General features: G+C 37.2%; 1 protein-coding gene across 2 annotated transcripts in view; it reads right to left on the reverse strand.

Annotated features, from left to right (window-relative positions):
- The window catches only part of ARHGAP10 (Rho GTPase activating protein 10), a 358624-nt gene that overhangs the window by 158103 nt on the left and 184856 nt on the right, over positions 1–15665 (reverse strand). The window lies entirely within an intron of this gene.

A 15665-nucleotide genomic window follows, 5' to 3' on the forward strand; every position in this document is an offset into this window, starting at 1 on the left:
CCAGGTTGTGACATGATAAGAAATAATGCATTTGGTCTCCGACCCGTTTCCTGGCACAAAGTTCCTAATACCGTTGGAATCTCCAAAATAAATGCCATTTGATATACTAATGAGATAACAAGGCTGGGAGCTTCAGGACAGCCTCAGGATGGGGGCTGGTTGCCAGGGGAAATGTGTGACTAGGAGACTGGAACTTTCAGCCCCACCCCCACGCCCCTTCCAGGAGGAGGAAGGGGCTGGAGATTGAGTTCAATCACCAATGGCCAATGAGTCAGTCAATCATTCTTACACAACGAAGATCTATAAAATACCCGAAGTATCAGAGAGCTTCCAGGTTGGAGAAAACGTGGAGGCACTAGGAGGGTAACACGTCCAGAGGGGACATGGAAGCTCCAAGCCCCTTCCCCTATACCTTGCCCTATATATCTCTTCATCTGGCTGTTCGTTTATTTCCATTAAAATATCTTTTGTCATAAAATGGCAGAAGTAAACAGTATCCCTGAGTTCTACGAGGTGTTCTAGAAAATCATCAAACCCAAGATATCAAACCCCCAATTTACAGCCAAAAGCACAGGTGACAACCTGGACTCGTGATGCATCCGAGGCAGTGGGCACAGTCTTGTGGGAGTGAGCCCTTAATCGGAAGCATCTTCACTAACTTGAGGTAGTGCCAAAATTCGGTTAAACTGTAGGATACTCGGTCTCTGCAGAGAACTGGAGACTTGCTGGGTATGGAAAAACCCACATATTTAGAGTACAGAAGTACTGTGTGAACAGGGAGAAATAAGTTTGCCTCCCCCTGGGTCAATGACAATTCTATTTTTAATCTTTTTCAGGAACTGCCACACCTTTTCCACAGGAGCTGTGCTGTTGTGTATTCCCATCAACATGCACAAGGCTTCCACATCCTCACCAACACTTATGTTATCCGTTTTTTTTTTTTTTTTAGAGTAGCCATCTTAATCAGTGTGAAGTGCTAGTGATGACTAAATTTTTATTTATAAAAGAGATACATGCTTATTGTTACCCAGGCATGGACAGAGTGTAAAACCAGAAAATCATTTTCCACCCCATCCCAATTCTATGTTCAAGAAGGCAGACTGTTCACCATTTGGTGTTTCCTTCATATTTTCTTAGAGCCCTGTGTTGGTCCTCTGGGTCAAATAATCTTTCTCAGTTCAGTTTTTTCAGACACTCAGAGATTCAGTCAGAAAAACTCTTTATACCGGGAAGCAATAACTAGGTAGAAAAGCCATTAATAATGCCTCTTCACCTGGGGGCAGTTTTGCAAATGAAACAAATTTTGAATATTTGATTCAAATATTATAAATTAGTATTCGAAAAGAACTTTTCTGGCAAAGAATTAAAAGGCAAAACACAGAAAACTAGAAATGAAAGTAGATGGCTGAAACAAAAAGTAAATATTAATTCTTGTTGGATACTGAATATACTTTTTAAAGTTATCACTCCTGTGGTAGTATTTCAACTCATTTTTAACTAATGGATAATCTCTTTCAAGTAAAGCAAGCAGTAATAATCAACTATAATTCAATAATCACTGCAATTTTTATAAAGTACTATAAAGTAAAAAGTCCTGCAAAAGCAACAAGCCAAATGTGAGTAAGTAGGACTCCCAACGCTCACTCACACAGGCATTATGCTTTCTCCCCACATGATCGTTATAAAGCACAAGAGAAGTTGTTTGATTAGGGTTCACTACAAAGTAACTATAGCTACAATTGATAGGCTCTTGCCTACAACCATTTTCTCCAGACTGAAATTTGTAGGGGGTTAAAAAAAAAAAAAATCACCAATAATCCCCCACCCCCACATAGCAAAATGACTCTTAATTGTCTACCTGACACTTTTTTGTCTTGGTTCCACTTTTCCATCACCTTGGCACCACACAGTACAGACCCAAGGTCCCACCTCCTCCCGCTCTACTACACACAGCATCTTTTTGGAGCAAGAATAAAGGCAAGATGCCCAGACAACCAGTCTGTTTCAAGAAGTTCCTTGACTGGGATGTGAAGATTTTGGCCCTTATTCTTAGTAACCCACACTGGGCTCAAGGGAGTTAATTAAAATTGTGAGGGAAAACTTCAGATGGCACGAATGTTTTTCTTTACATTCTTTAAGTGATAAAACAATATTTACATATGGGGGTCTAACGTCTGCAAGAATGCTCCATTCTTGTCAAGAAGGAAAAATATCTAGATACCTCTCTAAAACATAGCTGTATTCAAACATTTAGTATGTAAATAAGTGAACAAAAGTATAAAATGCAAAATAAGATGTGATAGCAAATACAAAATAGAAAGCTGACAGCTTTGGGGCGCCTGGGTGGTACAGTAGGTTAAGCATCTGCCTTCGGCTCAGGTCATGATCCCAGCATCCTGGGATCAAGCCCTGCATCGGGGGTCCTTGCTCAGTGGGAGGTCTACTTCCCCCTCTCCCTCTGCCTGCTGCTCTCCCTGCTTGTGCTCTGTGTCAAATAAATAAAATCTAAGAAAGAAAAGAAAGCAAGCAAGCAAGCAAGCTGACAGCTTCTCTAGTCCAGAAATGGCAAAATGAGCAGAGAAAATGGGACAGAAAGGCCAAACAAGTCAATTTCTATCATAGAAAGGCAAACAGGGAGTTTACATTCAGTTCAATAAACACTGAGTGAGTGCTGACTATGCTTTAAATCTTGTGCCAGAGGGCCAGGAATTATTTATCAAATACCTTACCATGGGCTAGACACTGAGCTGGACATCCCACCCACAAAGGGCTTATTGCCTATCAAGAGAAAGAAGGTAAAAAAAAAATTTACAAGTAATCTATTAATTACAATTGTACAGAGCCCTGCAAAAAGCCAGCTACCTAGGAGAAAAAGAGGGCATAATAAAGACATCAGAAGATGTATGCCCAAATACAAAAGCATTCAACTTCAACTATGTTCAACTGTTGTCAAGAAGACTTGACTGGCTAGTTTGGCTGCCAGTCTCAGAGGAAATTTCAGCATTCAAGGTGCTATGGGGAGTTAAGAAAAAGATCGTACCTAGCCCTGGACATTAGGCTTCCTTGGGAAAGGGACATTTAACCTAAGGCCTTGAAGATATGTGGGCCATGTCAGAGCACCAGGGCCAGAGTTACCCCTAAGCCGAGAAGGCATAAAGAAGAGAAGGAACACACCTTGGAGGAGCTGGCTCAGCCTCATCAGCTGTCTTCCTACCCAGCTGGAGAGGAGCACAGTGGAAAGCTACAGAAGCAGCCTGGGGGTCCAGTCACAAAAGGCTCCTTGGCTGGGCGAAGGATTTGATTAATCCTCAATGTCACTGAAGGTTTTCAGTAGGGGAATAACATGATTAAAGGTGTACGTGAACACGGGCTGCTGGGTGGAAATGGACTGAAGACAGGCATGAGCTGGCTGCAGAGACTTGTAAGCAGAATGAGGGGATGAGATGGAAGGACACAAATGAAGGAAAATATGCAGGAACTTGGAAATAGGAGGTTGCAACAACAACAACAACAAAATCAAGAGTAAAGGACAGGTCAATTACAATGTTTCACCAGTAACTAGTAAAGGGATTCCATGAAAGCCAAAACAATTGTAGCAAATAAGGGCTTAATACTCTTACACTCAAAAACATCAGACACTGAGCCTGAGGAGAATCCTGTGCTTTCTAGTTCCTTTTTTTGTTTCCCCCTAAGGTTCTCCGTGGATATGTGAGGGGAAATAGTATTTACTACATGGAGATGGTTGGATATTCATATAGAGTGGCAAACAGAGATGTTGGATAAGAGAAACAATGACTGGTTCTGGTAACTTGAAACACAAGAAAAAAGTGTTGAATGATGAAGAGTCTAGAGTCATGAACTAGAACTACAGATAGCACAGTGGGGGGGGGGGGGACAAAAAAACAATTGTCGGACTTCCAATGAAATAGCCAGAATACTTCTGAATAAAACCCCAATGCAGCATAAAAACTAAATTTTTATTATACATCTTGTCTCCAAGCACAATGACTCAGGCTTGAGCCACCTAGCCCTTTATGGAATACAGCAGAGAACAAACAAACTTATTGAAAGATGAGAGATGAAATAGAAATATATCACCTACAAGGAAAGCAGTCTATTTCTGTTTGCATTTTGACAAATAATAGCATGGTAACTCAAACAACTCCCCTCTTGAGAATTAATTCATCACAGCACACATTTTCAGAACTCTTCACACTTGGAACATTCCAGACAGGGATCAGTCACTAATATTATATAAAGCTGGGTTCCCATCCTATCACAGAGATGGCTCACATTCATCCCCCATTTGCTCAGCCCTCACCTCTAAAACATTAGTGTAGGAAAAGTAAAAACCAGTGCATTAAAACATGTTTTAAAAATTTTTAATTTCTCAAGTTTCTTTTTTTAATAATCAATTGCTAGGAAATCATTTTGCAAATATGGGACTTTAGGGAAGCAGTGGACACATTTTAAACTACAGTATTAACAGCATCTCACTGTTAAACCAAACCATAAAAATTCCTTAGTTTTTGAAACAAAGACATGTTTTACTCATGAAATTTAACGGATAGTCTATCTACCCATTAAATATATATTCCCACAGTGAATATATATGGATAGCAAAGAACAAAAAATTTTACAGTGTGCTAGATTATTCACAATTACATCTTCATTCCATGGAGAAGCTCCGGTAACATTAGTGACTCCATCGGAGCCTGAACTAGAATTGACAAAGTTCTAATTTTTGGTAATTGGAGCTGATATTGCTACCATGCACTACGCTGGTCTGCTGAGGACACAACAGTCCCTTCTTCATCTGAAAATTCATTTCAACCAAACTAACATCTGAGTACCTAATACGTGCCAGGCATTGCGCTAAGCTCTGAGTAACTTACCACATATGGTAAGCAAAACTAATTCTTAGCAAATACAAAGGCAACAGTATGAACTTCATAAAGAAAAAACGGATGAGGGAAAAGAGCACAACTTGCCCAGATAGTCTATCTTTCTTTTGTTAAAACCGTAACTGTTGTCTGTAGAGCACAAGGCAGAGAATTGAAATCTGAAGAACACCACTTAGGTTAAGCAAGTTCTTGTTCTTAAATCAGCAATTCATCTTTTTCCCTTCACTCATTAAGAAAATATGCACTACTATGCACTATTAAGCACTACCGAGGCCCACCCATGAGAAGCAGTCTAGAGAGTTTATTATCTGTATTCTACATTTGACCCCCTATCTATTAATTCTCTTTCAATTGCATTTTTTATAGTTCAGTCAAGGCGTGTGGAAGACATGTGTTTTCCTTATACTCTACACAATAGATGAATGAGCCTGTAAATTAAGAAAATATAAAAAATAGAAACATTCACATTTATGAGATGCCAATTAATGATAGATTCTGTAAATAGAGAAGTTAAGAGAAAAAATTAAGAAGCAGCTATCAAAACTTACAATGTTACCAATCAGGAATATTTTAATGTTTTTCTAAGAGGAATGTTGAAAAGGAAAAGGAAAAAACCAAACCAGCATGTTGTAAGTCCTGCACTAAATTTTACTAGGAGAAGGGGAAAGTGCCAAAGCCAAACCAAACACTTTCTAAAGTTATAGAAATGTAGCTGTCATAATCAGTTTCACATAGGATTCCTAGGGGGAAAAATTTAAGTACAAATCTATGAATCTTACATTTTTTCAGAAATGATCAAAGCAAGGTGCACGATTTTACTAAGGGTAAAGACTTTATAATAACTTCTTTCTTCTGTCTACCAAAAAAAAAAAAAGTTTCAAATAGAGCAAGTAAGCACTGATATAGTTAGAAGTATGATTATTTCCTCTAATAAAAGTGAATTCAAACCATTAATCATTAGAGAACTGCTACTTTAGAACACAGAAAATTGCACCCTAACAACAACAGGATGGAGAATCTATAAAATCATAGTGTGTAAATAAAGACTGGAGAACTGAAGATGCAAAAACAAAACAAAACAAACAAAAAACCCTAATGAACTAAAACGCAGACAGCAACAAGCCCTCTTAAAGAGAAAACAAACACACATGTACACACAACTACTTTGAACCTTCGAGAAGCAGCAGGACAAAGAGGAAGACATCAGAGTGGAGGACAACAGTAGAACTGAAGTTGTAAAGGCAGAGTATGGTTGGGTGTGATGGTTTCAAATCCCTACAAAACAGAGACACAAAGAGAGTCTGAACCCATCCTCCAACCCTCCCATGGGACTTCATAAAGTGCTCAGGAGGAAATGTGAGAGCATGGCTGAGAGCCCCCCACCACTGACCCTCTGAGGTGTGTGTGCTAAGTATGAGGGGCAGAGCAGGAGAACCTCCACAGAAGGTTCTGATGGTGTTCTCAAATCACATGGACCCTTGATAAACGGAATCTAAATGAAGTAACAACATAGATTCTCAGTTCAACTGCCAACTAAAGGGACAGCCCTACCCATTAGCAGCCCCACAGAAGAAAGGGAATACCCTTTCCCAGGTATAAATATTACTTTCTTTCTACTACTCTCTTACAATATCTGGCTTTCAACCAAAAAATTAGGAGGCATGCAAAGAAAATGTAACCAAACATAAAGAGACAAAGCAGTTAGGAAAACCAAACTCAGAAATAGCCCAGATATTAGAGGAAGAAAAAATCAGACAGAACCTACGAACAAGTACATGTATATTAAAGGATCCAGTGTACGAGGTGGCCAGCATGCATAAACTGATGGGGATTTCAGCAAAGAAATGAAAACTATTAAAAAGAGACAAATGGATATGCAAGAAATGGAAAATAAAAGAACAGTGATGAAGAATTCAGGAGGGCACCCTTCATATGCAAACCAACCAATCTGGAGTCAGTATCTGCAACCTTTCCTTTATCTAACTTGTACTCAGGGAGGCACTATTTCCTCTGCCCTAAGTCACCCCAGGACAACCACCCCTAGTGGAGAGAGCCCACCAATATTATTCAAACTAGCCAAACCTAAATTGCTTCCCCTTCTCTGCCTTGCCTTTTCTGCAGAAACCCCAATAAAGATTAGTCTAGGATTTTCTCTCACCCCTTCCTGACTCCTGACCAAAACCTGGCATTCCCCATGTGGTCCTATGTGGCATGGCATGCCCTCTTCTCTTGGAAATTCTAATTAATAAATGGTCTTCCAGTGCCATTAGTCTGTCCACATCATCACTCAGTCACTTCCATAAATTAAAATCCTGCAGGTACAACCAAAACAAATACCAAATGATCAGAGATAATGTAACTGGAATCCCAGAAAGTGAAGAAAGAGAAAATGGAGAAGTATTTGAAGAAATGACTTAGATTTTCTAAACCTGCTATGAAATATCAACCCAAATATCCAAGAACTTCAATGAACCCAAAGCAAGATAAAACAAAGAAAGCCACACCTACACATATCATTAAAAAAAAATTCTTAAGAGCAGCAAAAGAAAAAGATGACATAGAGGGAAATAATAAGAAAGATGGATGATTTATCATGATGAAAAAAAAAAAAATGGGAGGCCTGAAGAAAACAGAATGACTTCTTTGAAGTGCTGGGCAGGGGTGAAGTTATTAATCTAGAAATCTACATCTATCAAAAATGAAGACAAGGGGCGCCTGGGTGGCTCAGTCGTTAAGCATTTGCCTTCGGCTCAGGTCATGATCCCAGGGTCCTGGGATCGAGTCCCACATCGGGCTCCCTGCTCCGTGGGAAGCCTGCTTCTCCCTCTCCCACTCTCCCTGCTTGTGTTCCCTCTCTTGCTGTGTCTCTCTCTGTCAAATAAATAAATAAAATCTTAAAAAAAAAAAAATGAAGACAAAATAAAGACATTTTCAGACAGATGAAACATGAAAGAATTCTTCTCCAGCAGATCTGCATTACATGAAATGCTCAGATTAAATTAGCCTAAGGATTTTAAAAGAAATGGCACAAGATAGAAACTCAGTTCTATAGAAAGAAATGAAGAAAATCAAAATGGATAAATATATTGATATTAAAAAAAGACAAGAAAAACACATACATAAATAAAACATCAAATTTCTTTAAAAGATTACTAATTATTGATTTCATAAAGTAAAAATAGTAACGTATATTGGGTTCATAGTGTACATAGAATTAAAAATGTACGTACATAGAGGCATAACTAAAAATAGAAAATGGAACACTAAAAGACTCAATTCACTAAAAAGAAAGCAAAGTAGAAGCAGAAGAACAAAGAACAGATAAGACAAATAGAAAACAAAACCAAGGGGTGCCTGGGTGGCTCAAATGATTAAGTGTCTGACTTTTGATCTCAGCTCAGATCTTGATCTCAGATCTTGTGAGTTCAAGCCCCACACTAGGCCCAGTGGGGGAAAAAAAAAAAAAAGATGGTAGACTTAAACCCATACAAATCAGTAATTATATTATACATAAATTAACTGAAACCTTGACTAAAAAGCAAAGACTAAGTGGCTAGATTTTTTTATATCAGGACTCAATAATATACTATTTATAAAAAACAAAGTTTAAACATAAAGGCACACAGGTAAAAGGAAAAAAAAGAAAAAAAGATATACCAAGTAAACACTGAGCATAAGTAAGCCAGTGTGGCTACATTAATATCAAACAAGGTAGATTTCAAAATAAAGATTATTATCAGGAACAGACATTTCATAATTATAAAAGGGTCATTTCTTTCTTTTTTTTTTTTTTTGAGAGAGAGAGAGAGAGAGCATGAACTCTCTCAATTCCAGGGGCTCAATCCCAGGACCCTGGGATCATGACTTGAGTCAAAGGCAGACACTTAACCAACTGAGCCACGAAGGCACCCTGATAAAAGGGTCATTTCATCAACAAGATGTAACAATCATAAAAATGCACACACACACACACACATCTCAAATATTCAATATGTGAAACAAAAATTGGCAAAATTAAAGGGAAATAGGCAAGTCCTAATAGATTTTAACACTCTGAGTTTAGTAATTTACAGAATATTAAAAATCAAAACAATATAGGAGTCAAGCAACACTGTCATTAACTTGATCTAATTGACATTTAGAGAACACTACACCCAACAACAGCAGAAAACTCATTGTTCTCAAATGCACATGGAACATTTACTAAATAGACCACCTTTGGGGCAGTGAAACAAGTCTAATAAACTTCCAAATACTGATAAAATAGAGTATGTTCTCTGACCAAAAAGAGTATAAAAGAAAAACAAAATAATAAAAAACAATAGGAAAACAAAATAGTATACATAGAAACCGCCCCCCCCCCACCACCATTTGGAACTTTTAAAACATATTTCTAAGTAACACCTGGGTTAAAATTCAACACTTATGTCCTAATCACATTTAAAAAAAAAAAGATATTTGCAACTGAATTACAATGAAAACACTATACATAAAAATTTGTAGGATGAAAAAAATTGTAGGATGCAAACTAAAGCAGTCCTTATAAGGAAAATTATATATTTAAATGTCTACATTCAGGGGCACCTGGGTGGCTCAGTTGGTTAAGTGTCCAATTCGATTTCAGCTCAGGTCATGATCTCAGGGTTGTGAGACTGAGCCCCGCATGAGGTTCCCTGCTGGGTGTGGAGCCTGCTCTCTCTCACTCTGCCCCTCCCTCCAGCATGCACTCTCTCAAAAAAGAAGTCTACACTCAAAAAAAAAAAAAAAAAGGAAAATCAATACTCCTATCTTAAGAAGCAATTAAAAGAAAAATTAAATCCAAAGTAAGTAAAATGAAATGATAAAAATAAAAGCAGAAACCAGTGAAATATAAAATGGACAATATGGGTTATCTGGAAAAAAAATTAACAAAACTGATAAACCTCTAGGCAAGACTTCACAAAAAAATGAAACAAAAATTCCCATAGCTGGGATAAAAAATGAAGTATCACTACAGATCCTACAGATATAAAGTAGTAAGAAACGGATATTATGAAGAAAGGTATGCTGAGACAACAACTTAAAGGAAATAAATTCTTTGAAAACCTAATTTATGAAAACTAACAAGAAAAATAAGAAAATCTGAACATCTCTTTACTCACTAAATTTTACCTATAATTTTTTAAATTCCCACAAAGAAAATGCCAGATTAAGAGGACTTCACAGGTGTGTTCTCTGAAACATTTAAGGGAGAAATAATACCAGTGTTACACAGACATTTTCAAATAACAGAGAATGGAAAACTTCCCAACTCTTTTCTGAAGCCACCATAACCCTGATATCAAAATCAGACAAAGACATTACAGAAAAAGGACATAACACACAATTTCTCTCATGAACATAAATTTAAGTATCCTTAATCAAATATTACCAAAACAAACAGAACAATACATAAAGAGGTTAATACATCATGACCAGGTAGAGTTAACTCAGGAATGTAACATTAGTTTAACTTAGAAAATTCAATGCAATACACCCATTAACAGGTTCAAGAAAAATATTTAATGATCATTTTGATAGATAATATTTTATCAAAGTCAGTATCTATTCATCATTAAAACTGGGAATAGATACAAGCTTCCTCAACATGTCAAAGGCATCTACAAACAATCTTCAGCTAACATTATACTTTACAGTGAAATAATAAATGCTTTTCCCCAAGGATCAGGAATAAGGTAAGATTTCCAATATCACCACTTCTATTTAACATTTTATTAGAGATCTTGGCACTGCAATAAGACAGGTAAAGAAAAAAAAGACATACAGATTCAATCTGAAAGAAAGCTGTTTTTATTCACACATGATACCATTGTGTACATAAAAAAATCATAAGGAAATTTTAAGAAATAATAAGTCAACTCAGCAATATTGTAGGACACAAAAACCAAGTGCATTTCTATGTATTAACAGTACATTGGAAAATGAAATGTAAAACATAACCTTTAAAAATAACATTTAGAAACATAAAATACTTAGAGAAACTTAATGAAAGATGTCCATAACCCCTATATAAAACATTACTGAGAGAAATTAAAGACTAAATAAATGGTAATTACTCAGGAATTATTAAAACTCTGTATTGATGATATTGAACTATAGGCTTTTGTAGAAATAAACTGATTGTAAAATTTATATGGAAATGCAAAGGACCTACAATAGCCAACCAATTTTGAAAAAGAACAGAAGAATCATAAGAAAAAATAAATAACTCACTCTCTATACATCACACCATACACCCCCCCACCCCACCCCACAAAATCTTCACAGGTCACAAACTAATTATAAAACTTTTATAAGAAAACATGGGAAAAAATCTTCACAACACTGGGATAAAGATTTCTTAGAGCAAAGAGCTCTCTCAATAAAATTTTTAAAAACTGATAAATTCAGGGGTGCCTGGGTGGCTCAGTCAGTTGAGTCTCCGACTCCTGGTTTCAGCTCAGGTCATGATTTCACAGTGGTGAGATCGAGCCCAGAGTCAGGCTCCACGGTCAGCACGGAGTCTGCTTCAGATTCTCTCTCCCTCTCCATCTGCCCCTACCCCCACCCACAAATGGCATACTCACTCTCTCTCTAAAATAAACTCTTTAAAAATAATTGATAAATTCAACTTTATCAAAATTAGGATGTTCTTCTCACTAAAAAACACTGTTAAGAAAATGAATAGGCAAGCCACAGATTAAATATTCACAACTAATGTATCTGTTGAAGGATTTGTATCCAGAATAATTCCTACAATCCAATAACAAAAAGATCAACAACATAATTTTTTAAATGAGCAAAAGATCTGAATAGACACTTCAAAACAGAAGAAATAGAAATGGCTAAAAAGCACATGAAAAATTTTATTCAACATCACTAACTATAATTAGCTTTTAAAAAGAAAAAGACTGCCATAGTCAAAGGTTAGTAAGGGGGTAGAGCAACTGGAACTCTCATATAATGCTGGTAGGAGGATAAAACTACTCTAGAAAACTGTCAATTTCATAAAAAGCCAAATATACATAAATATATATGTACACACACACCAGCAATCCCACTCCAAGGTAATTATCCAAGAGAAATGAAAATATGTGTCCACAAAAACCCTTCTATACAATTGTTCATTACAACTTTATTCACAAAAGCTAAGAACTGCTCTATGATCCACATTCTAATGTCTTTCAGCATGTCTTTTAAGAATAAATTCATATTAATGTCAATTTAGTTTTCCATTTAAATATTGGAACCAATATAAAATGTGTCTTTCTTTTTTTTTTTTAAAGATTTTATTTATTTATTTGAGAGAGAGAGAATGAGAGAGAGAGAACACCTGAGAGGGGATAGGGTCAGAGGACGAAGCAGACTCCCTGCCGAGCAGGAAGCCCGATGCGGGACTCAATCCAGGGACTCCAGGATCATGACCTGAGCCGAAGGCAGTCGCCCAACCAACTGAGCCACCCAGGCGCCCTAAAATGTGTCTTTCAACGATTATCATATGATTTCACTCATATGTGGAATTTAAGAAACAAAACAGAGTAGCATAGAGGAAGGGAGGGAAAAATAAAACAAGACAAAATCAGAGAAGGCAACAAACCATAAGAGACTCTTAACCATAGGAAACAAACTGAGGGTTGCTGGAGTGGAGGTGGGTGGCGGGATGGGGTAACTGGGTGATGGGCATTAAGGAGAGCACATGATATAATGAGCACTGGGTGTTATATGCAACTGATGAATCACCAAATTCTACCCCTGAAGCTAATAATACATTATATGTTAATTAACTGAATTTAAATAAAATAAAATTTAAAAAATAGAATGTGTCTTTCAGTATGCCTCTATCAACTACCATCTTTAGGGCAAAATCTTACATACTGTGAAAAACACAGAAGCTTATATACAAGAAATGCTGTCTCTAATTCTACATAATCCATTTTCTACCAGTTCTACCTAAATTCTTTTAAAATGACTTCCTTTCCTAGTCTCTCTACACTAGAATCTAAGAATTCTTGAATGATGCATCAGCCCTGACAGATCTCTTCACATTCTGGCTTTATTCATCCCCTGAACTATAACCAATTAAGCTGTTACACTTTTTTTATTTTTAAAGATTTATTTATTTATTTGAGAGATCGAGAATGAGAGAGAGAGAGAGTACATGAGAGGGGGGAGGGTTAGAGGGAGAAGCAGGCTCCCCGCCAAGCAGGGAGCCCGATGCAGGACTCGATCCAAGGACTCCAGGATCATGACCTGAGCCGAAGGCAGTCGCCCAACCAACTGAGCCACCCAGGCACCCTGTTACACTTTTTTAATTGAAATATATATCCCATAAATATATTCATGTAAAAAAAAAAAAAAGAACAACTGCATTCAATTCCACAAATGTGTTGGAGTTGCTGTCTTTTCAAATGCTTTAAAGCAAGGCTTTTCAACAGCCACACTAGGGATATATTGAACCAGATGATACTTTGTTGCAAAGGGCTGTCTTGTGCTGGATATTTATCGTCAGGGTTGGCCTCCATCCACTAGATGTTAGGAGTGACAATCACAATGTCTCCAGACACAATCACTCACGGTTGAGAACTGGACTTAAAGGATTATCTCAGTATGTTTTCTCAAGACTTCTGTGATTCTTTCTGCCTTGGGCAACCCTTCCTCTGAGTTTCCAAACTATTACCAAATCTTCAAGATCCAATTTAACAATTAATTTTTTCTAGCAAGCTTTCCCGGCCAGCCTCACTTCTATTGCTTCACAGCTCCTAAAGCACCTCAGACCTCTGAAAAGGCTCTTAGCCTGTGAGTTCCCTCAAGGTCAGGCCTTTTAGTTTCTCATTTTTGCATCCTTAGTTCCAAACACAGTCAATGATTGTTTAGGTGCCTGAATGACATGCTCTATAAAATACTTACAAATACTACCACAGTTAATGTGTTACAGAAACATTATTATTCAGCCCAACTGTATGGGCTTCTGGAAGCAACATGTTCTTAACTCACTTTTCAAGGGACAAACAAGACGGTACCGTGCACACAGTTGCTAAATAAAGTCTTTGGTGTAGCAGCACTCAAAAAAGCTTATTGCTCCAGATACTTAGGCGATTGCCTCCACCCACTATCATCATGAAAACATAAATGAGTGAATTATAAAGTAAGAAATATCTTGCCATCCTTCAACACCAATATACTAGGAATCAGGCAAAATCAAACCAAACAGAATATCTGAAATGTCAGATTAATGAGAGCAAAATGGGAAGCATTTTCTTTAAGCAGTGCCTGAATGTGATGTGTGGGAGAACCTCACACAATGGTAATTATTTATCAAGCAAATGTGTGGGGGTCACAGCACAATGAGGCATGTGATAAGCATGCGAAGGAAGCTAAAAGCACATTATATAACAAAATTGTTGGGGCAGGAGGAAGGAGATGGTGTTTTGTCCTTTAGAGAAGAAAGCTGCATCTTCTGACATGCTACAGCTTGCCAGAGAGAAACTAACCACACAAAATCCTCTTCTCCCACCTGAAATGAGTGACGTGATCACTTCACAGCCCATGGTATCTGGCGTGTGGCCAACATGAAGTACTGAATGTTTGTATCATTTTAAAAGCCTTATTTTACTTATGGTCCTTATTTGCGGCTGTGTTTTTTTAAGCTTTATTGAAATATAATTCACACTATCAAATTTACCTAGGATATATAATTCAACAGCTTTTAATATATTCAAAGAGTTGTATAACTATCACCAAAATCAATTTTAGAACATTTTCATCATCTCCCCAAAATACTCCATACCCATTAACAGTTATTGTCCATTTCCCTCGAAACCCCCAGCCCTAGACAGCCACTAATCTACTTTCTGCCTTTAACGATCTGCCCGTCCTGGATGTTTCATATAAATATAATCATATCATATGTAGTCATTTGCGACTCGTGTATTTCACTAAGCATGTGGTTTCCAAAGTTCATCCACATCATAGCACATGTTAGTTCTTCATTCCTTTATATTGCCAAATGATATTTCATTGTATGAATATAGCACATTTTATCTACCCACTCATCAGCTGATAGACATTTCAGTTGTTTCTACATTTTGGCTGTTATGAATAAGGCTGCTATGGACATACACGTACAAGATTTTTATGTAGACATAGGTTTTCATTTCTCTTGCATATAGAACTAGAAGCAGAATTTCTGGGTCACATGATAACTTTTTGCTTAACTTTTTTTTTTTAAAGATTTTATTTTTAAGTAATCTCTACACCCAAGATGGGCTCAAACTCACAACCCTGAGATCCAGAGTCGCATACTGCACCACCGACTGAGCCAGCCAGGTGCCCCTATGCTTAACTTTTTGAAGAACTGCCAAACTGCTTCCCAAAACAGCTACACCCTTTTAAATTTCTACCATCAGTTTATGAGAAAGTTCTAATTTCTCCACATCTTCACCAATACTAGTTACTATCTGATTTTTTAATTATAGCCATCCTAGTGGGTGTGAAGTGGTATCTCATTCTGGTTTTTTTAAAAAATACGTTTATTTATTTATTTATTTACTTACTTACTTATTTTAAGTAGGCTCCATGCCCAACATGGGGCTTGAACTCATGAACCTGAGATCAGGAGCCACATGCTCTACAGAGTGAGCCAGCCAGGCACCCCTCAGTGTGGTTTTGATTTCCCTAATGGCTAATGCTGTTAAGCATCTTTTCATGTATTTATCAGCCACTTGTACATATTCTTTGAAAAAC

This window comes from Neomonachus schauinslandi, chromosome 2 (genome assembly GCF_002201575.2).
Source record: "Neomonachus schauinslandi chromosome 2, ASM220157v2, whole genome shotgun sequence".
NCBI classification, from domain to species: domain Eukaryota; kingdom Metazoa; phylum Chordata; class Mammalia; order Carnivora; family Phocidae; genus Neomonachus; species Neomonachus schauinslandi.